The sequence below is a fragment of the Lithobates pipiens genome, unplaced genomic scaffold (genome assembly GCF_037356315.1).
Source record: "Lithobates pipiens isolate NorthernLeopardFrog02 unplaced genomic scaffold, aLitPip1_a1.2 Scaffold_19, whole genome shotgun sequence".
In the NCBI taxonomy this organism is placed as follows: domain Eukaryota; kingdom Metazoa; phylum Chordata; class Amphibia; order Anura; family Ranidae; genus Lithobates; species Lithobates pipiens.
Window position 1 is genome coordinate 376,995,721 of NW_027507764.1, and position 24,094 is coordinate 377,019,814.

At 42.6% G+C, this 24,094-nt stretch overlaps 1 protein-coding gene and 1 pseudogene across 2 annotated transcripts in view; both read right to left on the minus strand.

Annotated features, from left to right (window-relative positions):
* The window catches only part of ATP9B (ATPase phospholipid transporting 9B (putative)), a 534,623-nt gene that overhangs the window by 327,279 nt on the left and 183,250 nt on the right, over positions 1-24,094 (minus strand). The gene's annotated exons all lie outside the window — the stretch shown is intronic.
* Positions 8,522-8,640, minus strand: LOC143999102 (5S ribosomal RNA; annotated as a pseudogene).

Genomic DNA, 24,094 nt, shown 5'->3' on the forward strand with positions numbered 1-24,094 from the left:
TCACTAAGGTCTGGGGAAATTTTCTTGCAAAACGATTTGACCTTAGTAAAACAACCCCACTGTTTTTCACCATATCACTATAAGAATTTGTAGTTCCACTAAATTTATGAACACCTAATTACCATATGACACATTGCTGCTTGGAATAGAAGAGAAACCTTGGCCACATATCTAATGTCTCTTGATATCGTCTTTTAACATGATATGTCATTTTATCCCTTATATCAGTGAACTAGATTGGCATATTACATTCACTTCATTAAAGATGCCTAGCTTCCTACGGAAAAGATCACAAAGCCTACAAGCTAAGCCTACAAGCTTGTTAAAACAATGTTATTTTCAAATGTAGTTTTACTTCTTCCTGAACAGAATGGAACGGTCAGCTAATTAGCAACAACCTGACCACCAAATGAAACAACAAATGTTATGAAATTCATAAAACAAAAGCCAAAAGTATCATAGTATCATATTTGTTTCAGAAAATGTGTTCTTTAATTTTAACACCTTTCATTTATGTAGGCTATGCAGGGTCTAGAAAACTACAATTTGGCCTTAAAAAATGGCATCATAAAATATATTAAAACTTGCCATACTATATGGATACACAATAATAGGATTTTTATAACAGCTTACCTGTAAAATCCTTTTCTTGGAGTACATCACAGGACAAAGAGCACCATAGTAAACACTATGTGGGTATATAGGCACCTTCAGATGATGGACACTGGTATACCCAATACCGGAATTTCACTCCCTATATAACCCCTCCTCCTACCATAAGTACCTCAGTTTTTGTAGCAAAGCAATATACTTAAACCCCAAAAAGAGGAACGGGACCTCTGTGTCCCGTGATATACTCCAAGAAAAGGATTTTACAGGTAAGCTGTTATAAAAATCCTATTTTCTTTATTGTACATCACAGGACACAGAGTACCAGAGTAAATCTAGTAGTAATCACTATGTGGGACGTCCCATAGCAATGCTATTTGAGGGGAGGGAGACACAACCAGTAGGGCACCCCCAGACTTGAGGACCTATACTGCAGCCTGCAACACACTGAGCCTAAAGGCGATATCCTTATGCTTTCTTACATCCACTTGGTGAATGTATGTACTGAAGACCAAGTTACGGCCTTACAGATCTGAGCCATGAATGCCTGGTGACGCATTGCCAAGAAGCAATAACTGCTCTGGGAGAGTGTGCTTTGACTTGAAAAGGTGGAATCTTACCCCTTACCCCTGCCTGTCCTTTCTTAGGACCCTCTGGCAGTACAAATAAGACATCGTGTTCCGGATCTGAGCAGTCGTTATTAAATAGACTTTGATGGCTCTCACTACATCAAGACAATGTGGTGACTTCTCTTTCCTGGAACATAGTTTTGGAAAAAAATGATGGCAGGACAATATCTTGGTTCAGGTGGAAACCTGAGACCACTTTTGGCAGAACACCTGGACGAGGGCACAACATCACTTTGTCCTCGTGAATAATCAAGTATGGCTGTTTACAAGAAAGAGCAGCCAACTCTGAAACCCTCCTTGCTGAGGCTATAGCAACCAAGAACACTTCCTTGTCGGGACTAAGTTCAAATCCCAGGGCCTCAAAGGTGATTTAACTGGTGGATGAAGCCGCATCACCCCTTGCATAAAATCCCAGACTAAAATATGTGAAGCAAGCGGTCTTTGAAAAAAAGATCGATAAAGCTGAGACTCGGCCCTTAATAGTACTCAAGGCCAATTTCATCTCTACCCCTAATTGTAGAAAGACAAGAATTCTGCCTATGATATATTTCCGAGGATGCCAACCCTTGGATTCACACCAGGAAACAAAAGCCCTCCAGACTCCAGGAAGCTGGCTTCCTTGTATTAATCAAGGTAGGGAAAACTGACCCAGAATGCCCACGTTTCTTCAGAATGTGGGTTTCACTAGCCAAGCTGTTAAATTTAGCGTTCATAAGGTAGGATGGAATATTGGCCCCTGTGAGAGTAGGTCCGGCCGTAGTGGAAGGGACCATGGATCCTCCACCACCGTCTTTACGATTTCCGCATACCAGGACCTTCTGGGTCATGCTGGGGCTACCAGAATTACCGGCTTTCTTTCCAGCTTGATCCTGCAAAGAAGTTGCGGCAGCAACTGAATAGGGGGAATGTATACATCAGTGAGAACTGATCCCACAGGTTCACCAACACATCTGTTCTGCATGTGAGTGGATCCCTTATCCTGGACACAAAGTTGATTAACTTCATGTTGAATCTGGACATCAGAAGATCTACGTCCGGAGTCCCCCATCTTTGGCAAACAGCCGAAAAATGTTGGGTGGAAGGGAGCATTCCCCCGGGAATGACTGCTGGTGACTCTGGTAGTCTGCCTGCCAATTCTCTACTCCAGGAATGAAGACTGCCGACAGGCATGGAACATTCCTTTCTGCCCAAGATAGAATATGGTTCACCTCTCTCTGTGCTGCGAGACTCTTGGTGCCCCCTTGGTGATTGATACAGGCCACAGCTGTGGCATTGTTGGATTGGATCCTGACAGGACAATCCCATAATCTGAAAGTCCAGGCCTTCAGAGCCAGACGCACTGCTCAAATCTCTTGGATGTTGCTGGACAAGGCTCTTTCGGTTCTTTACCACTGTCCCTGGACAGTTGTCTTCTCTAGTACTGCTCCCCAGCCTGAAAGGCTGGCATCGGTCATTACCACTTTCCAGATAACTAGTCTGAAGATTTTTCCTTTCAGCAGATTCTGGGTTAGTAACCACCAACTGAGGCTTTGGGACACCCTTGGGGACAGCCGCATTGGCAAGTCTAAAGCTTGAATCATTTTGTTCCAAGCAGACAGGATACTGTTTTGCAACAGTTTCAAATGGAACTGGGCATAGGGAACCGCTTTGAATGAAGTCTCCATCTATCCTAACAACCTCATGCAAAGGCAAATGGAGGGATCTCCTTTTGACCTGACCATCCGCACCAGCTCTCTTATGGAGCTGATATTTGCCTGAGGCAAGAACACCCTTTTCTGGGCTGTGTCTATGATCAGACCCAAATACTCCAGCCTTTTTAGCGGTTTTAAGGAAGACTTCTCTAGGTTGAGAATCCAACCCAGACTTTCCAGGTAACTGGTTGTAATGTGCACGCTTTGCTCCAAACGAGCCACCGACTGGTCTATTAGCAATAGATCGTCTAGGTACGCCAAGACTGTTATGCCCTGTGCCCTTAACCTGGCTAAAGGTGGGGTCAGCCCTTTTGTAAACACCCTGGGTGCTGTAGCTATCCTGAAGGGCAAGGCTACAAACTGAAAACGTTGTTCTACTTCAAACCACAGAAACTTTTGGTGAGAGGGAAATATAGGGATATGCATCCCTGATGTTGATAGATGCCAGAAGTTCTCCTCCTTGTAGGATAAAAACTACTGACCTGAACGACTCCATACGAAAGGAGCGGATTTTCAGGAACGGATTTAGATTCTTTAGATCTAGAATGGGTCTGACATCACTATTCGGTTTTGGTACCGTAAACAGGTTTGAATAAAACCCCAAACCTTGCTCTTCAGTGGGGATTTGTATGATCACCCCCTGAGCCAGTAATCGGTCTAGTGCCCGAAATAGAGATTGCCTTTTCCCTGGATCTTTGGGAACATTTGACCTCAGAAAACGAGATGGTGGAAACTCCAAAAATTCTGGTTTATATCCTAGAGACACAGTGGAGAGGACCCATCTGTCCTGAATTTCCTCTTGTCAGACTTCTGAGTATTGCATAAGTCTTCCCCCCACTCTGGCGAGGGGGGCGCCCCTTCATAATGAGGCTTTAGAATTTTGCTTTGCAGGTTTCCGCCCCCAGGACTTCTTTTGACCTGACCCTTAGGCTTTCCTCTAGCGTCTGATGGCGGAGGCCATCGCCACTGCCTAGAGGCGGATGCCCCTAGCGCAGGAGAAAGAGTCCACTTAAATGAAGGGTGTTAATACTTTCTTTTGACTGGCAAAAGAGAACTTTTCCCACTAGAAATCATTTGGATGTATTTGTCGAAATCATCCCCAAATAGCCGATCCACGTGAAAAGGAAAACCAGTCAGGAGCCTTTTGCATGGTGCTTCGGCTGACCAATTTTTTAACCTAATTTTTTACACGCATGTGTACTAGCACAAGCACAAGGCGGGATGCCTGAGGAATAGAATCTTTCATGGTGTCTATGGCAAAACATAATGCTTTTGGTAGTTCGGCCAAATCTCGGGCTTGTTGTGCAGGAACCTCCTTAAAGGCCTGTCTAAACTGGTCCTTTATGGACTGACAGATGACTATTTCAGCGACTGCAGGCTGAGTAAAGGCACTTGCCAAGGAAAAAGAGGATTTTAACAGGAATTCCGACCTTTTATCTGTTGGATCCTTAAGCATTTGTGCATTGTTTACTGGACAAGTTACTCACACTGGAAATCATGTCAACTGCTGGTACATTCCATTTTTTTGTGAATTTCTCCTCCATGGGATAGAGTGCTGTGAATCTCTTTGGAGGGAGAAAATGCTTATTCAGGTGAACCCATTAAGCATAAATAAGCTGTTCTAGTAATGCATGGACAGGAAACGCATGCAAAGGCTGTTAAGGTTTTAAGGAACCTAAAGAAGAAACAGAACTTTCAGCTGACTCTCCGTAAGAGATTGTACCAGCAATTTCTCAGATTGCGAGGCTGAAAAAGGTTCATCCACTGCTGTCTCCTCCGCAGAGTAATCGGTTTGCCTTTCCTCCCAATTGCCTGAGGATAACACCTCATCCTGTACCCACTGTTCCCTTGGTAAAGGGTCTGAGGTGGGGGAGGCGGATCTAGCATGCTTCCTATACTTTTGGATGAATGATGCGATTAAAGCCGCTAATCTTCCTTATAGGCCCTGCAGGGCGGAGGAAAATGCATCTTCAGTAATGTATACAGGGGCTGAGATGTGAAGAAGCAGCTGCACCACCAATTGGTTCCAATGACTCACCCTGGCTTGCCATATCCGGTATTTCAGGAGAGGATAACAGTGTAGAGGCACGACTGGAGTTCCCGGCGCCTGAGGGTGGAATTTTTGGTACCTTCTTTGTGGTGTCTTTTTTAGAAGCCATAGTGCTAAGCACAAAAAGCAAAGGCACACAAATTCAATAAACTTTTTTTTTTTAACAGACAAAGAGCAGAGGCACTAAGTAAATGCACTACTTGCTGAACAATAGTCCGGCAAAAAACAATGCTGCTAATAAAGTTCCGCTTTGGTGCCGAGTATAAATGTATTTCCTGTACTGGAAATGCCTGTATGCATTTGCCTTACATGTCCCCCAGCACTCCTGTGTCCTGTGTGCTAGACTCCAGCTGGTTAGCTTAGAAGCGTCTGTCTCTATCTCTCTTTTGTCCCCAACACCTGTGTGCTCCTCGTGGACTTACGTCCCGCACATGGTGCAGCGCTCCCTCTGTCATTAAACTCGTCCCCCCTTCTGGTTAAAACTAGCCATAGTCCGGGCTCGCATTCATTAACACTCTCCTTGGTCAGCCAGTCCACACCCAGCAAGATAGGAGGGAAGGGAGGGCTGAGGAAGGCGGGAAGTTTTAAAACTTATGAGCTTATGTGGGGAATAAAAAACCAACATAGGAAAGCCGACACCACCGAACCCCCCCCCCCCCGGGGGGGGGGGGGGGAAACTACTGTTGTACCTCCCTCCCAACCTCTTAGTTCCCTCGGGGGAAAAGAGACAATGCTGTTAAAAAAAACGTTCGGGATGAGGAATCCACCCTGGCTTGCTGAGACCACACAAATGCTGTTTAGCTGGGACATGAGCTGACTAAGAAGCAATGTACTAAGGTACTCCCTCTAGTGGAGACTTTAAGGCATGACAACATTTTACTCATGCAAGAAAAACAACATAGGTGGACTTTTTATGGTTCCTAAGCTTCTTCCCTTACCTTCTCCTCGCTGTAGGATACTGCTGTAACAGCAGATCCAAACTTCACCCATCACGGTGGGCTGGGATAGCAAACCTTCAAGGACCGGGTCCTTTTTTATCGGGGTTCCCTTTCCTTGGACCTGTATTAGCTTGGGGTGCAAAGATAGGGGCTAATTTAATAAACATGGAGAGTGCAAAATCTGGTGTAGCTGTGCGAGGTAGACCGTCAGCTTCTGACTTCAACTTGCTGAATTAGGCTTTGACAAAAGTCTGCAACAGATTTTGCACTCTTCAGTTTTAGTAAATCATCACCACTGGGTCTACATCAGGAAATCTAGATAAAGACCAAATAAACAAATATACGGTCTACTGCATGCTCTTCATATCCAGCGAGTACAGTTCTATTTTACGTCCACTGAACCAGGAGGGAACAGCTAATAGTAAAAACTTGCCAAACACGTAGAAGCCAGTCTGTGACATGTTTGAGGCAGGGCCACACTGAAGGAGGTGAGCAGCGGGCAAGTACAGACACAGCTTGATGACACTCATTCGAACCTTCCTGACTAATGACACCACAAAGCAAGTTATTCAATCCTTGATTATTTCCCGCCTTGACTACTGCAACTCTCTCCTTAATGGCCTACCCTTAAGCAGGCTATCCCCCCTTCAGTCTATTATGAATTCTGCTGCTAGACTAATACACCTCACTAACCGATCCGTGACTGCTGCTCCTCTTTGCCATACAAGGCCATTCACAACATTGCCCCCATCTACATCACCAACCTCATCTGCAGATATCGCCCAAATCGTCCCCTTCGCTCCTCCCAGGACCTCCTGCTCTTTACTTCCCTTGTTACCTCCTCCCATGCTCGCCATCAGGACTTCTCCAGAGCCTCTCCCATCCTCTGGAACTCCCTTCCCCGGTATATCCGATCAGGCCCTACCCTGTCCACCTTTAGGAGATCCCTGAAAACGAATTTATTCAGGGAAGCCTATCCCACACCCACTTAACAATTTTCCCCGAGCCACCCCATCAAATTATTCTCTGCAGCTATTACCTTTTGTACCACCAACCCCTCCCTTTAGAATGCAAGCTCTACGAGCAGGGTCCTCCTGTATCTTTTGTATTGAACTGTACTGTAATTGTGTTGCCCCCCTATACATTGTAAAGCACTGCCTAAACTGTTGGCGCTATATAAATTGTAATAATAATAAACACTACCCGCATTACAGCTGTGGGATCCCCCTCAAGATGCTCATAGCAAGAAACTGTGTCAACGGTGCATGTGCCGGTTTTTGGTTTCCTGCTCCTGCTGAGGTGGTAGCTGCAGCTGATGGCTGCAGAGGCAAGCTACAGTGACAAGCTGCATCTGGCGGCTGCAGTGGCAGGCTACAGTGACAAGCTGCGTCTGGTGGCTGCAGTGGCAAGTGAAAAGCTGCATTATGGGGAGTTGAACTATTTCAATGTATTTTACAATGTAATAATGGAAATAATACACTTCACTCATCCTGACAACATATCGCCCACCATGGTGTTGGGATAAGTGAAGCAACTGAAACTGCTTGGTGTTGGGGGTGGCAGACAGACAGATATATGCAGTGTCTGAGATGTTGTAGTGCAACACCAGCCATGCTGGCAGGCAGGAAGATTCAGAGTCAAGAGCACAGTGGTAGGGATGCTGGGTGGCAGGGAGTTGTGGTACTTTGTGTTTTAGGTTTCACACCAGGAGACATATGTTTCCCAGACTCTATAATATAGAATTATGGAGGCCGGCTCTCCCTTTAATTAACCAAGGTAGAAACTACTGAACCTGACATCCCTCGCTTCTTCAGAGAGTGGGTCTCAATATCCAAACAGTTATAGTTAGTGTTTGTAAAGTAGGATGGAACACCGGACACTGCGAGAGAAGGTCTAGCCATGATGGTACGGTCCCTGGGTCCCCTACTACCATCTCTGCATCTCAAGATTTCCTGGGCCCCGCTGGGGGCCACAAGAATCAACAACTTCCCTTCCTGCTTGATCCTGCAAAGAAGTCATGGACGCAGGCAGAATAGGAGGGAATGCATAAATCAGTGAGAACCGATTCCACAGGAATACCAAGGCATCTGTTCCGCATGCTAGCGGATCCTTTGTTCTTGACACAAAGTTGTCGATTTCTTTGTAGGAACCTGGATGCAAACAAATCTGTCTGGGATCCCCCATTTTTGACATATTGACAGGAAGATATCGGGGTGAAGGAACCATTCTCCCGGGAACAACTGCTGGCGACTCAATAGTCCACCTGACAATTTTCTAGCCCTAGAAAGACTGTTGATAGGCAATGATTAATATAGGCCATTGCTGTGGCATTGTTGGATTGAATCCTGGCAGGACAATACTGTAAACTTAACATTCAGGCCCTCGGGACCAAGTGCTCTACCTGAATTTCTAAAATGTTAGTGGGCAAGGCCATTTCTGATCTGGGCTACTTTTCTTGGACAGTTGCCTCTTCCAGGACTGTTCCCCAACCTAAACAAAAAAAGGTTGGCATATGTTGTTACCACTTCCCAGGTAACTGAAGGAAGGATTTTCCCCTTAATAGATTTTTGGATATTAACCATAAACTGAGGCTCCGGCGTACCCAGCCTACAGCACCTGGTATTTCCAGGTGGTGTCTCATCCGAGTACTAACCAGGCCCGACCCTGCTAAGCCCCCAAGATCAGATGAGACCGGGCACTATCAGGGTTATATGGCCGTAGGCTTTGGAGTCAGACACATTGGGAATGTAGAGCTTGAACCCTTTTTTCCAAGCCGATAGGATACTGGTTTTGCAGCAGTCTCGAATGAAACGGAGCATAAGGAATGGCCTCGAATGAAACCACCATCTTTCCCAACAACCTCATGCAAAGTTGAATAGAAGAAATTCATCTTGCTTCGACAGCCTAAATCAGTTCCTTTATGGCGCTGATCTTTTCCTGGGGTAAGAATACCCTTTTCTGGGTGTATCTATGATCGGACCCAAGTATTTTAGCCTTCTTCATGGTTTTAAAGAAGATTTCTCCTAGGTTGAGAAATCAACCTAGATATTCCAGGTAGTTGAATGTGGTAACCATACTTTGGTCTAAGCAGGCTACGACTGGTCTATCAAGAACAAATCGACTAGGTAAGCCAAACCCGTTATACCTTGGGCCCTTAATCTGGCTAGAAGAGGGGCCAGAACCTTTGTAAACACTCAAGGTGCAGTAGCTGGACCGGAAAGCAGAGCTACACACTGAAAATGAAGATTTTCCACCTCGAAAAGTAGATATTACTAGTGAGCGAGGAAATAAGCATATGGAGGTATGCATCTTTGATGTCGATTGACGCCAGAAGTTCTCCTCCTTGTAGGATGGAGATAACTGATTTGGATTGACTCCATACTAAAAAAAGAGTGGTTATATTCAGGAACTGAATTTAGATTTTTGAGATCCAGAACGTCAATTCTCATTTGGCACCGTGAAAAAAAAAAAGAGGTTTGACTCAAACCCCAACCTTTGTTCTTACATGGGGACCCCATGATCACTTTATTCTTTTTCTCTGGACCCTTAGAAACATTTGATCTGAGAAAACGAGGAGACGGGAACTCTTGGAACTCCAGTTTGTACCCTGGAGCTATTGGGGAAGTCCCCCATTTGTCTCCACACTCTTGCTGCCAGATCCTTGAGAACTCACCCTATTCGATTGAACCTGACGGTGGAAGCTGCCGTGGCTGCCTGGAGGCTGATGCCTCTGGCACAGGAGAAGGAGCTTTAAAACGGAAATATATTCACTCCTTTTCTTAAATGGCACTTTCCAGTAGAATTTCTAAACATCCCCAAATAGCTGTTTCACTGCAAAAAGGAAGACTAGCCAGGAGCTTCTTACAAGGCGCTTAGCGAAGGGCGCAAGGCCTGAAGGATAGAATCTCTCATAGCAACTATTGCAAACATAAAGCTGCCTCCTGGGCCTGCTGAGCAGGATAACCTTGAACACCCGTTTAAACTGGTCTCTCAATGATTAAGCAATTTCTGTCAGCACAGGCTAAGACACTCAATCTGGCAGAGAAAAAAAATGTGTTTTTTTTTTTTTTTCAATAGAAATTCCACCTTTTTATCAGTTAGATCCCTAAGCATTTGAGCATTGTCTGCCAGACAAGTCAAACTTATTCACAGAGGATGTAGCAGCATAAATAATGCTTATCTAGGTGATCCTCTCAGATACAAAAAAAGCTTTTCCAGCAATGAATGAACAGGAAAAGGCATGCATAGCTTGAGGAGGCTTTAGCAAACCCAAACACTCCGTTAAGGGTACATAAATGTGAAGCGATCATTCAGCAAGAAATTGCACCATCAATATTAAGATTGAAACAACCATATTTGACACCTCAGAAGAGGAGTCATCGGCCTCACCATGGTCCCCTAAGGGGGAATTAGTCTTCTCCTGCCCCTAGTTCCTCAGTTTGAGGGTCCTGGGTAATGGAAGAGAACCTGTCACATTTTGACCCACACTGGGATGCAATTAAAGCCGCTAAACTTTTTTTTTTTTTAAGTAAACAGGGGCTGCAGTGTTAAAAACAGTTGCAGACATTTCATGGCCCTGATGCTCACCCTGACCTGCCATCCCCTCTCAGATGGGATGCCATTTGTAGAGATGAGTAGCCTTTCCAGAGCTTGAGGGAGACCCTTTTATCTCTATTTTGGGGGTGTTTCAACGCCTCCTTCTGACCATAGCCCGATGCACAAAGCAGAGGTACTACCAGAAGAAATCGCATCCACTGCTTGAGCAATAGTCCAGCTACTGCCACTGCTATTAATGCTCAGCCTGATGCAAATAGTAAATGTGTCAAATAGGAAATGTCTGTATCACCAAATCCTCTTTCATGCTATTCTTTGCTCTTATGTCTCTCAGACAATTTTGCATAAATTGAGTTTTTCTTTTCTTTAAAAAAAAAAACTACTTCTGCGTTGGAGGACGCCAACACCGTGCTAAGCCCCGCCCCCAGAGTCGCATTACGCCCCCCTCCTTTCTTTAAAAAAAAAAAAGTTTTCCCACACAAGCATGGGCCTCCGATCCAGTGGGATTGGCTGAGTGAGGGAGGGATGGCGCGGAGGAGACCTGGAAGCTGCCGCCGTGTAGGGGAGGTGAAAGAAAACAGCATTGCCGATCATTTTTAGTTCTCCCTTATGCTTAGCCTCTTGAAGAGGGAAAGATTTCAGCTCAGGTGGGGGTGTCTGGAGGAAACAAAACCCCCCAAACTTACTGGAGGTCTGCCTGCTAGCCGGAGGAAAAAAAGTCTGCTGCTTTTGTGACATAGCGTGACTCTGGGAAAAGCATAAGGTGGTACGTGCTCCATACAGCCCCAGTGGTGACACAATCTTCACCCTTCACGGTGGGTTCCGTTAACAAACCTTCAGGAAACGGGGACCCTCGGGGAACCCACAATCCTGGACCTGTAATAAGCACCCCACCAGTAAAATTTTATGGCCTTAATACCAAAAGTACTGGATCTCGAGGTCCAGCTCTCTAGAAAGAGAAGCGTTACAGGCAAAACCTTGTTTGTTTGGATACGAGGTCCGGGTATCATTAAATTTGTGCCTAAAAGACACTTTGAATGGATCCGGCTGCATAGCTAGCCCCAGCAAGGACTGCTCTAGTGGAGCTCAGCACAGCACATCTTCACTTGTGACCAACACCTTAGACACTGCCGAAAAAAACTGATACTCCCAGTAGTGGGAGGGGCAACTTCCTGTTTAGGGTGTGCCATTGTCCAGCACCTGAAGGTGGACTATAAACCACATAGTAATTACTATGGCTTTGTGTCCCATGATGTATGATTAAAGAAATTGATATGATAAGATCTCCACAATTTACATGCTTGCATTTGCATACTATCGTGACTGTCTCATAGTAAATTATCCCTATAGAAGTTAGCTGTAAAATTAATGAGTCCCAAGAAAAAAAAAGAAATGACAGGGTGAGCTGCATATATTGTCTGAAATTAGTTTATGTAGGCTAATAGATTATCACAAACAGGAACAGTAAAGTCCCCTCACTGTGCTATACTCCATATACAAGCCTAGCCTATATGCATACAATAAGCAAATCCTCATTGAATAAATCCACACCTCTACAAATGTAAAAAGACTATAGATTCCATTGAAGCATGTCATTTGGCACTTTGTCATGTTTTATGTGACTATTATTACAATTTGAGAGCATTTTAATGTAGTGGAATGTCAGTTTAATGCCATACATTGATAAGTACTTTCAGTGTATTAACTATTTGATGCCCATAATATTTCTTTTACATAAAGCAATGCCTGTGACTCTTTATGTTTCTCTCCATCCATCAATTTCATTTAGAATTATAGCTTAGATCAATATGGTTCAAGACCAATGTGGCTCTTGTGAACGGTTGACTGCACAGTATGACATGTATTGGCCTACTGCATTTCCTCTCCACTTCAGCAGTTAATTTCATCAATAACTTATCTCATAGCCCGTTTCCCTTTTATTCAGAAGAGACAGATTGTGTTGTGCCAAGTTAGCTCTCAATAGCACTCACCAACACTGAAACCAAAATCATTAATACTCATCAAAACTCCTCCTGAATTAATATAGTCTAGACATGAAAGTCCTACTGGATGGCAATACGTGAAATTTGTTGACAGAATAAAAATATCGAACTGCTTCATTTGTACTATAATATTCAATGTTATCTTCATTAGATTTGTTTTTTAAATATGATTATCATCATTAACAATAGTAATTAGTGGACTGCTAAAAATGATGCTTGGAATAGTGATTTATCAATACAGGATTATCATCATTATACAATCTAGATGCCTGTAAGTTATATTCTTTACAGAGCAAATCAATTTAATTACCAATATGTTCCAGGACAGCAACATCTTTTTGCACACTTTTTAATACAAAAAACTGTTGTGCAAAAAAAGTATTCTTTTACATATTCCTATCCTGTGCAACAAAAAGACTCTTCACCACCCAGCAACCAATGTGCTATGACAGATGATAATCTTCATTTAAAAAGACAAAGAATTGTATCCAACTAAATGTTTCATTGTCCTGACTACTAAAAACTGACATGATTTTGGTTAATTTGAGAGCCAGAACATCAATGGAGTTTTAACCCTGATCACCAGGTTTACTGTCACTTTAAATAGTGTAGCAATTATGGACACCCGCGTCTAGGTAAACAACCAATGTAAAATAGTAATAATAATAATAATATGAGCATCCACTGTCTATGCTCTCTAATTGATGGTCTATTAATGAATAGATATCAGGCAGGCAATGCTTCAATCTGTCCATCAATAGAAAAAAGTGCAAAAAAAAATTGTGCAAAAAAAAAAAAGTCATTTTGTGCAATATAAAGTGCTTTGTGCCTTATTCCCCGGTTATCCCCTGTCTTTCCACCACACGCATTGGTATGATCACTCCACAGGTAGTGTCCACTTCTCCACACAATTAAAATGCAGTTTTTGTAACTGTATAGTGGTGGTTTTTTATTACAAGCATGGCAATTGTTGTAAGTTTTTATGAATAAACCCTAAGGATTTTACGCTATATTTTTTACCTGCAGAACACCACTCTGGAAGAGCCCCTGTGACCATAACAGGAAGGAGTTCAGAACCTGTAGGAATCACCAGGGAGAGTGGAATAGGTCCCCCAACTAAAGACCTACAAGCTCAGCTGACTTTCCTTGCTATATGGCATAGAAATCACCAACATCTGGTGAGTGCGGAGTGATCATACCATTGCACGTGGTGGAAGCACAGAGGATATCCTGGGAATAAGGCACAAAGCACTTTATATTGCACAAAAGGACTTTTTTTTTGTCACTTTTTCTACTGATTGACAGATTGAAGCACTGTTTGGCATTACCAATTTAGTAATGTTTATAGTAGTCACTATAATATCTTTAGTATAATTCATTTGTTTAAGCAAGCGCTGACTGATATCTATTCACTTTAAATCGTTTGTTTGGACTAAGCTAGTCCATACAAACTATTTCCTTCACTAAAGCCTCGTACACACGATCAGATTTTCGGATGACCATTCAACCGTTTTTTGTTGCATGCTAGTCTCATGTCAAAAGTGAAGAGGTTACTCACCATGTGAAAATTCTCATATGACAGAATTCAACTTCAGAAATGATGTAATGTATTGAATAGTTTTGTAAGTATTTTGTTTCTGAGCATGAGTAGTCTTGCTCTTATGATTTTTTTCAGGCAAAAACCATACATATTAAACAAAAATCATATGTTGCACTCATGTATGACAAAAATTTTATAGTCTGCACATCCAGCTTTTGTCGGGCGAAAAACTGGAATCGGCTGTTGAAATCACCATACTAACAATCCGAAAATCGGCAGATCATTAGTCGAAAGAAATTTTACTTCCGTCTCACACCCAGAAGAAAATAACTTTATAGGCAGCTTTGTATTTTGTGAATACAAAGCTTCCTCTCATTGGCTGAGATGGAGAGGCGGGCTGAGGATGTCAAGGATATCTGCCTTACAGTTGGAATCCAGCACTGTGTATTGTATGTAGCAAAAGCTACTTACAGTTCATTAAGCATTTAGAGCCAGCGCAGTACTTCGTGAAGGAAATAATTGATTTGGACCATCTTGGTCCAAACTATTTAAAGTAACAGGAAACCTGGAGATGAGCTTTAAGGCTACTAATGAAAGTTTTAAGGTTACCAATGAAAGTGTGTGTCCTCATACACTGCATTTTCTGTCACCGATTCATACATCACAACAGGAATTACAAGCCAGAAGAAACTGAAATGTGTAGTGTGGGAGCAGGCATTCGACAATCAAAAGTGGGAATACCTGTGGTGACCAGAAGCATCAAAGTGACGGTGATGAATACATGGGTCACTGAAAAGGTCAGTATAGATGCTCCTCTTTTACAGGGTGTGATTGGTTTACTAGTGACCCTGTGGTGATAGGGTCACTTTAATTTGGTTGTGAACCCTTACATATACCTAGTGAAGTGACTGATCTCAGGTGATACACAGAGATTAAACAAATCCTCCTACATAGGCTGGACCTGTCTATCTGCAGTCTTCTCTCCTCTACATCCATTCAAAGTATAGAATTTATAAAGCTTGTCTGAGCTGTCAAAAAATGGTGCAGAGAGCTGAAATTACACACTGCAGAGCTCAGTGAGAAGAGAGATGATTGGAGGGAAGAAACACACTGCCCCCCCCCCCCCTTTACACAGCACATATGGACAGAGCTGAGGCTGTCAATCAGCTGGAGGTCCCTCCCCTGTCACAATTTTTCTCTTGGCGTCAGAAAAACCATGTCAAAAGTGACTCATGTAGATAACAGAGGCATAAGAACACAGGAGAGGAATGACACTTAGTGCTCCGGATTAGGATAAGGACACACTATAGAGGGATATGGTTTGTTCATATTTCACGTCTGAGGTTTATAACCACTTTACGGCACCATAGGCCCCAAATGTTTCCACCTAATATGCTTACATTATGGTTCTTTAACTAATGATGTACAGCCTCATTTACCAACATGGAGGAAGCTTTGGAAAAAGGCGGGATAGCACAAACTTTCAATCTCCAGGAAAAGTTGAATTTGTGTATAAACTTTAGCTGTCTATGGATCTACTAAATGTCTGACATGCAATGTTCACTAAAGGTGGCTTCAATTTATACATGTTTTAATCACAACTTCAGTGTGAATTGCTCAGGTTTATAGCAGGTTTACTATAAAGGGATAGATGAAGTGGTTCAAGCCCTTCTAATTGGGGAGATTTTCCAAACCACAATGCAAACCCCAAACACTCCCAACAACAGCCTTGTAAGAAAACCATATGAATTTTATTACAGAGTTGGACTGTAAATCTTGAGTAGACAATGCTTTTGAAAGACGCACAAATGTCAATGGATGCGCAAATAGGATCGGTAGTCAGTGGATCTAACCATCTGCTATGCATGCTTCGCAGACTCATCCCTTTTATCCCAAAGAATGACAAAGCAGTGGTAGTTGGAACAATCATTAATTCACGACTGGACTACGCAAACTCGCTTTACATAGGATTACCACAATATCAACTTGCGCGATTACAACTGATCCAAAACACGGCGGCAAGGATGATAACAGGAAAAAAACCCTGGGAATCCATCTCTCCTTCGCTGAGGAGCTTACCGTAAAACCGTAAAAAATCGGATCACGTTCAAGACCCTTTGCCTCACCCACAAATGCGTGCATTGAGAAGCTCCGCAATACCTAATGGAGAAAATAAATCATTACACACCAAACCGCAGTCTTCGATCAGCCAACAAAAACCTCCTCCTCGTTCCCAAAGCCTGGTATAAATCCAAGGGGGATCGGAGATTCGCTGTCCAAGGGCCTCGGCTATGGAATGCTCTACCAATTAACATCCACCTGGAAGAAAATCACCTGGCTTTTAGGAAAAAACTCAAGACCTTCCTCTTTTAGCAGATGATCAAAGCTCGCCACAGCGCCTAGAGGCGATTCAGTTCGCATTGTGCGCTATACAAGTACTTCATTCATTCAAAGAACTGGAGCATTCTTTTCCACCATTTGCACTTTCAGAATTATTTGCCTACAGCTCATAACACCTGTAGACAGGACACAGACTGACAAGCGAAAGCAAAGAAAATGGAAAAAAAAAAAAAAAAACTTGATTCAAGCATAATTCACAGAGGGACAAGCATTTGAATTCGACCAACAACAGGTCACACAAAAATAAATAAAAACACTGAAAGAGCTCATAATTGACCTGACTAATATTACTCAGTCTCTAGTAGTATTATGAATTTCTACCAAATATGGGACCATGCAAGATCATTAACTAATGAAGGATCATATACAGGCATACCCCACTTTTAAGTACACAATGGGTTTTATTTACTAAAGCTGGAAAGTGCAAAATCAAGATCCCTTCTGTATAGAAACCAATGAGCTTCTAACCCCAGCTTGTTCAATTAAGCTTTGGTAATAAAACCTGGAAGCTCATTGGTTTCTATGCAGAAGTGAGCCTGATTTTGCACTTTCCAGCTTTAGTAAATAAACCCCATTGTGTATTTAAAAGTGGGGTATGCCTGTATTAATATATGAAACCACAAATACAAGTAAAAGACAATTTTTAGTGATTCATTTTGAGTAGTCTTCAATCTGTAAACCTGAATGTAGTAATAAAAGCCAATGCCACTATTCTGTATCACGCCCTCTTCGCAAAAGCAGAAAACCAATATTATGTCTACCTTCTCTTTATCTCTAAAGGCTTGTTTCAATAAATTTTTTACACAAGCGAACATTAGCTACAACAAATGCCAGTTAATCCCCAGTAAAACTGAATTATTAAATCTGCCTGGCGATATCCAGTTACAGTCTGCTTATGAATACTTGATTTTATTTTGTATAATTGACAAGAGTTGTCAGGAAACGATAGTTTTCGTGGCAATCAAATTAAGATCAGCTGGTATGAGTGTCACACAGAAGACTGTTGATACATTAATTGATAGTCTTTTGTGAAAGAGGGCACATTCCTGTCATAAATAGTTGGACGCAAGAAGAATCATTGACAGAAGGCATACAAACCTTCACTAAACAAAGGAAAAAAAAAAAAAAAAGACGTCAACTACGTATATCAAATACCAGCAACTTTATTTTTAAATCATTTAAATGCAAGTGCATGAAAATTTTAAGCAGACAACAAGATGCGCAGGAACAAAAAGGACAGCATGATGTGCCCTAGAGAAACAGTTTCGTTCAAAACACAAAAAGCAAAGTTAAGCTTTCATACCAACTAAATAGGCACTGTAATATATCCCCAAACATTTAAGCTATAATGTCATCACCTGGGACAAAAGAGAAAAACATATTGGCATTTATAAGAGATTGATGAAAATTAGTTCTAAAGCATTCATTTCTCCTAATACCACAGAAGGAACTATGTGCACTCAAGAGATATTTGATCTGAATTAAGAAACTGATGAAGCAATTGATTAATTGGAATTTAAGCCATCAGTCACTGGATCCATCAGCAGATTCATTTACATTCTAAACAATCAGCTGATGAGCCAATAGGATCCGGCGTATTAATACAGCTTCAATATGATGCCACTGAACTCATCACAATTCTTTATTGACAAGCACACAGATGCTTTTAATCCGAGCTTGATCACACTGCATATATTTGAGGATTTCTATATTGACTTTTGTGTTTAAGCAATATGCCGTCGTATCGAATACTTTATGGAATATATCAAAATGCAGCAACGGTACAGTTTAATTAAAACAGATACGTGTTTCACATATACAAGGTACTTGTTGATTCTGGTTTAGGTAAATATTGGAGAACTGCAAACACATTCATTTGACTGCTGTTTCTGCAACAATTTGCAATAACGTAGAACGCTAACTAAAAATAGGCATCATTTAAAAATGATTCTTTTAAATCAAGGGCTTAGTAAAAGAACTAAATATTATCAATTAACTCTTTGCAACCAAGATATCCTTTAAAATGATTCATCCATGTTCATTCTTTCCAATATACTATATCCTAATGATTGATAATACAAGCAAAGCTTCTGTTGCCCCTGCTGGTAAGGTGCAGTCACACACAGGAGTAAAGATTCAAATCCTTGTAAGCATGAATGGCACACAGACATGAAAGACTGCAATCTCAGAAAAGGCTGCAGTTATGATTTTAGATAACAAATTTGTTCAATTGCGTTTTTCCATAAAGCTTTATTCTGCTTTATTTCTGAAAGTATTTTGAGACATTAATATAAATAATAAAAAAGACCTTTCATTTAACAAATAAAGAGGTGCTATTTTTACATTTTGCTTGGTGGTATTTGAAGGGTATGTAAAGGTTTGTTTAAAAAAAATAAAGTAAAAAGTCATACTTACATATTTACTTCCTCTGTGCAGCTGGTTTTCCACAGAGTGGCCCCGATCCTCCTCTCCAGCGCTCCTGGCTCCTCCTCCCCGCCCCCCAATTCCCATTTCACTGGATTTGACAGCAGCGGGAGCCAATGGCTGCGCTCATCAATCTATCCAATCAGGACATGAGACATCAGCTGGAGCTGGTGTGCTCATGCCCATTGCTGGAAAGACCGGGTTCAGGTAAGTAAAAGGGGGGGCTCTGGGGGGCTGCTGCATCACAGGAGGTTTTTCACCTTAATGCATAGAATGTTTACAACCCCTTTGAAGAGCATTTAAACCCAAAACCAAAAATGTAATACACTGCAGGTTACCTGTCCTTAAAGGATAAGTTCACCTTTTGTAAAATGTTAGACTCACATCCAGGGTGTAACATGTTACGAACGGAGAGGGCCCCACAAACCCCCTCACCCCCCTTGATTCCCAGATCTGACAAGTAGCTGGGTTCTCTTCCTCTTTCCCCCCCCCCCCCCCCGCTCGCTGTCACAAGTTTAAAAAACCATGTCCAAGTGGGGCTCCGTCCAGCCATGTAATTTATTCACAGTGCTCTGTAAACGGAACACTACAATGTAGTTTTCAATGAACTACCACGTCACTGTGGAGCATTGCTGTAGTTCATTCTTTCTTTCTGTGAGATTGTATCTGTGCGCCCGTACATGGTGTATGGGAACACAGATACACCGACAGATCTGCTGATCACTGGTGCAATGCTTTAGAGGTTTCAGAAAGAAAAAATTATAAATGCACATTTTTTTTACTTGCAAAAAAAATGTGCATTTATTCTTTTTTGTTAAACAGAGAACTTACCATTTAACCACTTGCGGACTGTCCACCCATAATGTACTGCGAATGGGCCGCGTGTGACACCTGCTGTAATTGTACAAAGTAAGAGTCTGTCAGCAAATACCAGCCAATGATTCACGGCCAGGACCTGCTGATCGGCCATGTCCAATCACAGCCCAGAGCCCTGTGTTGACAATCAACACGGGGCTCGCTACAGAGGAAACAAGCTCTCTGTTTCTTATGTCTGCAAAGCAGGGATACAAAACAAAGAGATCTGTAGTAAAAAGCAGCACACATTACACATTGTTAGACACACATTTAGCACTTTGGTCACCCTATATGTTAACCCCCTCCCTGCCCTGTCAGTACAGTGAGAGTATTAGCACTAATTACTGTATTAATGTCACTATAGCAGCCTCGTTCTAAGTTGCTGATTACCACCATTAGTAGTATTTAAAAAAGAAAAAAATCCAGTATATATACCATAGGTTGTAGGTGCTATAACTTTCAGGCGAACCAATCAATATACACTTATTGGGATATTTTTTTTAGTCAAAGACATGTGGCAGAATACAATATGAAGAAATTAAATTTTTTTTTTTTACTGGATATGTCTCAAAGCAGAAAGTAGGAAATAGTGGGGTTTTTCTTCAAAATTTTCAGTCTTTTTTTGTTTATACCGAAAAAATAAAAAACCCTGTGGTGATTACATTTCACCAAAAGAAAGGTCTATTTGTGTGAAAAAAAAATTATATCAATTTAATTTGGGTAGTGCATCACATGACTGCACAGTTACAAGTTAAATGAATGCAGTGCTAAAGAGCAAAAAATGACCTGGTCATGAAGGGGGAGCTCAAGTGGTCAAATTTGGTGGCTGTGTAATTTTTCCCTTTGTACTTTATCTTCACCCATTGATCCTTATTTCTTAATTGTATCTATGGAAGGAACCATGGTGGTCACATGGGCTGGACTTTAAACATGTCAGCCTTTGTTTATTTCCATTACATGGTTGATGGGACTAGTAGTTGACGCAATAAAGGGATTTCTTTTCAGCTCATGAGTAGTAACAAATACAATACATTTCTATCAGATCAACCTCGGTGGGGTCTCGCAGCTCCGCTGCTGTCATTCGGCGAAGCCATGATGACGTCAGTCCCGCGCCTATGCGCACGGGAGCCGACACGCACGACATCTTCGTCAGTGCGCCTGTGCGCGGCTGTCTACGGCGCATGCGCCGTAGACAGCGGTGCCTGTCTTCGGTCAAATATCTCCTAAACCGTATAGGTTTAGGAGATATTTCTTGGACCTACAGGTAAGCCTTAATCTAGGCTTACCTGTAGGTCAAAGTTGTTTGTAAGGGTTTACAACCACTTTAAGAACTTTGGTAAATATTATTGCATATAACATGGCCATATAACCTTGACCAACACAAGAATAAACAAACCTTTTTTTTTTTTTTTAAACTTCACGTATGGTGATTTGTCTGTAATACAAAAATTTGGACCAGCAGGTTCTTCTACTCCTCTGTAGGAGTGATAAGCTAAACAATAAATATACACTGCTCTCGTGCTACAATAGGGTCATACTCACTTCTGCTTATCCTCAATAGTACCAAGCACACACACTACAATTTTTGTGTGTCAGGTCTAGGACTGTCTAAAGGTTTCTTTCTCACTGAAAGCAAGGTAGGTAAAAATGACACTTCGTTGTATTACAGTGATGAAGAACACCTCTTCATTTTAAGAAATCCTGTTCTTTAACCACTTGGGATCCGCGCTATTGCCAAATGACGGCATCAGCGCGGACCCACATTTCCGGGACGACGTCTATTGACGTCGTCCCGGATACGAGCGGCCTGCGCGCCCCCTGAGGGGCGCGCGCGGCGCGCTCTGTGATCGGCGAGTCCGTGAGACTCGCCTGATCACCGATCCGTGCAAGGGGTCGATCCCGACCCCTTATCACGTGATCAGCTGTCAGCCAATGACAGCTGATCATGTGATAGAACGGAGCCGGTAATCGGCTATTATTCCTCCTCGCGCTGACAGCGCGAGGAGAGAAAAAAAAAGCCGATCACCGGCGGCCGTGATCGGGACATCAGTCCCGATCACGGCCAGCAATACAGCTGACCACCTGCCCCCTGCCAGTGCCCACCTGCCCACCGCCGTGCCATCCTGAATAAAAGTAAGTGCCCCCCATCAGTGCCCCCATCAGTGCCCCCATCAGTGCCCATAGTGCCCACAGTGCCACCTACAGTGCCACCCACAATGCCACCCACAGTGCCATCCAGCAGTGCCACCAACAGTGCCACCCACAGTGCCCACAATCTGCCTCAAAGGTGCTGCGACCCAGTGCCGCCCATCAGTGCCCAGCAGTGCCGCCCATCAGTGCCCAGCAGTGCCGCCCATCAGTGCCCAGCAGTGCCACCTATCAGAGCCACCTATCAGTGCCACCTATCAGTGCCCATCAGTCCCATCTATCAGTGGTACCTATCAGTGCCCATCCGTGCCACCCATCCATGCCACTTATCCGTGCCACCCATCCATGCCATCTTATCTGTGCCCATCTTTGCCCATCAGTGCCGCCTTATCTGTGCCCATCGGTGCCGCCTTATCTGTGCCTATTAGTGCCGCCTTATCTGTGCCTATCAGTGCCCACCAGTGCAGCCTATCAGTGCCCACCAATGCAGCCCATCAGTGCCCACCAATGCAGCCCATCAGTGCCCACCAATGCAGCCCATCAGTGCCGCCTAATCAGCGCACTTCAATGAAGGAGAAAAATGACCCGTTTGCAAAATTTTATAACAAACTATTAAAACATGATTTATTTATTTATTTTTTTTGCATCTTTTTTTGTTTGTTTAGCAAAAAATAAAACTCCGAGCTGTAACTAAATACCACCAAAAGAAAGCTCTATTTGTGGGAAAAAAATGATAAAAATTTCATTTGGGTACAGTGTTGTATGCCCGCGCAATTGTCATTCAAAGTGCATCAGCGCTGAAAGCTGAAAATTGGTCTGGGACTGAGGGGGGTTTAAGTGCCCAGTAAGCAAGTGGTTAAATATATCCGTGCAAGCAGCACATGATCTACAACCGCTCTTGTAGTAATGAAATAAAAAATGAATGAAGGTGAAACAAGAGGAAATGCGGACATGGTCTAATCTTACATAACTAAACGAAATCCTGAAAGAAATAACAAAACAGCAGAAGCAGCAATGTTGAAGTTGAAAGCATCAATGCAGTTTGTCATTCATCTCTAACTTTTTACATATAACTAAAAAAAAAAAAACACACGTACGCATGCCCTAGCACAATTTGAAAACTGCCATTTTCAATAGTTTTTGCTGCTTGTCACTATCTCTCAGTAACGCTTAATGCGCTATTTGCTCTGTGGCATTATGTAAATTGCATATTTGTTTTCACCTCTTTGACTGATACTCAAAGACTTTTTTCCCTTTAACGAAATGATTTACTGTGATAAAGACAAAGTTATCATGAGGGGTTTTTCTACCTAGCTGATGTCTGAGTGAGGTTACAGTTTTAAACAATGTCTGGGTGACAACAAGGGCAATATTATTCAGCAGCGTAAAATAGGTGTCAAAACATTTCCAGCCTGAGTTAAATAAAATGTTAAAACTGGAATAGGAATCGAGGTAAGGAAACAGATTAAAGTAGTTTGGACAGATTGCTGGCAGTTGCTCATGCCCCGAAGATAAAAGTTTATCTGGCCGTATGTGCTAAACTTCACTCTAGTCATTTGTCATTCTTCACAGGAAAACATTGGACTTCTACAGATGCCTACTTTTTAGACAACTTTCTAAATCCTTAGCTTCATACAATTGGGCCTATTTGTAAAGGCACAAAATGGTTAGCTTGCAGCTTTTCTCTCATTTTGCAATTTGATTTACTAAGACATAGGGGTTTATTTACTAAAACTGGAGAGTCCAAAATCTGGTGTAGCTGTGCACAGAAACCAATCAGCTTCCAGTTTTTTTTTGTTTTTTTTTTTTGTCAAAGCTTAATTGAACAATCTGCAGTTAGAACCTAAATGGCTCCCATGCAAAGCTACACCAATTTTTGCACTCTCCAATTTTAGTAAATCAACCCCATGCTGTTTGAGGCCGGGTTCACACTGGTACAACACAGCAGTCGTATCACTTTGGATCCGACTTTGCCCTGTGACTTGAAGTCCGACATGCATCCAACTTCAATGAACAGGGATCAGACTTTGATCCCAAACAATACCAGGGACTGTGTCTGGTATGAATCATTAGGGGTAACTCAACGGTAATTTTTTATTTTTTTTAAACGGCATGGGTGCCCCCTCAAGGAGCATACCAGGTCCTTCAGTCTGGTATGGATTTTAAGGGGGATCTCCACCTCGAAAAAAACAGCATGGGGGTTCCCCTGAGCACACAGCCTGGCAAGTCAGGAAAGGTGGTGGGGACGAGCAA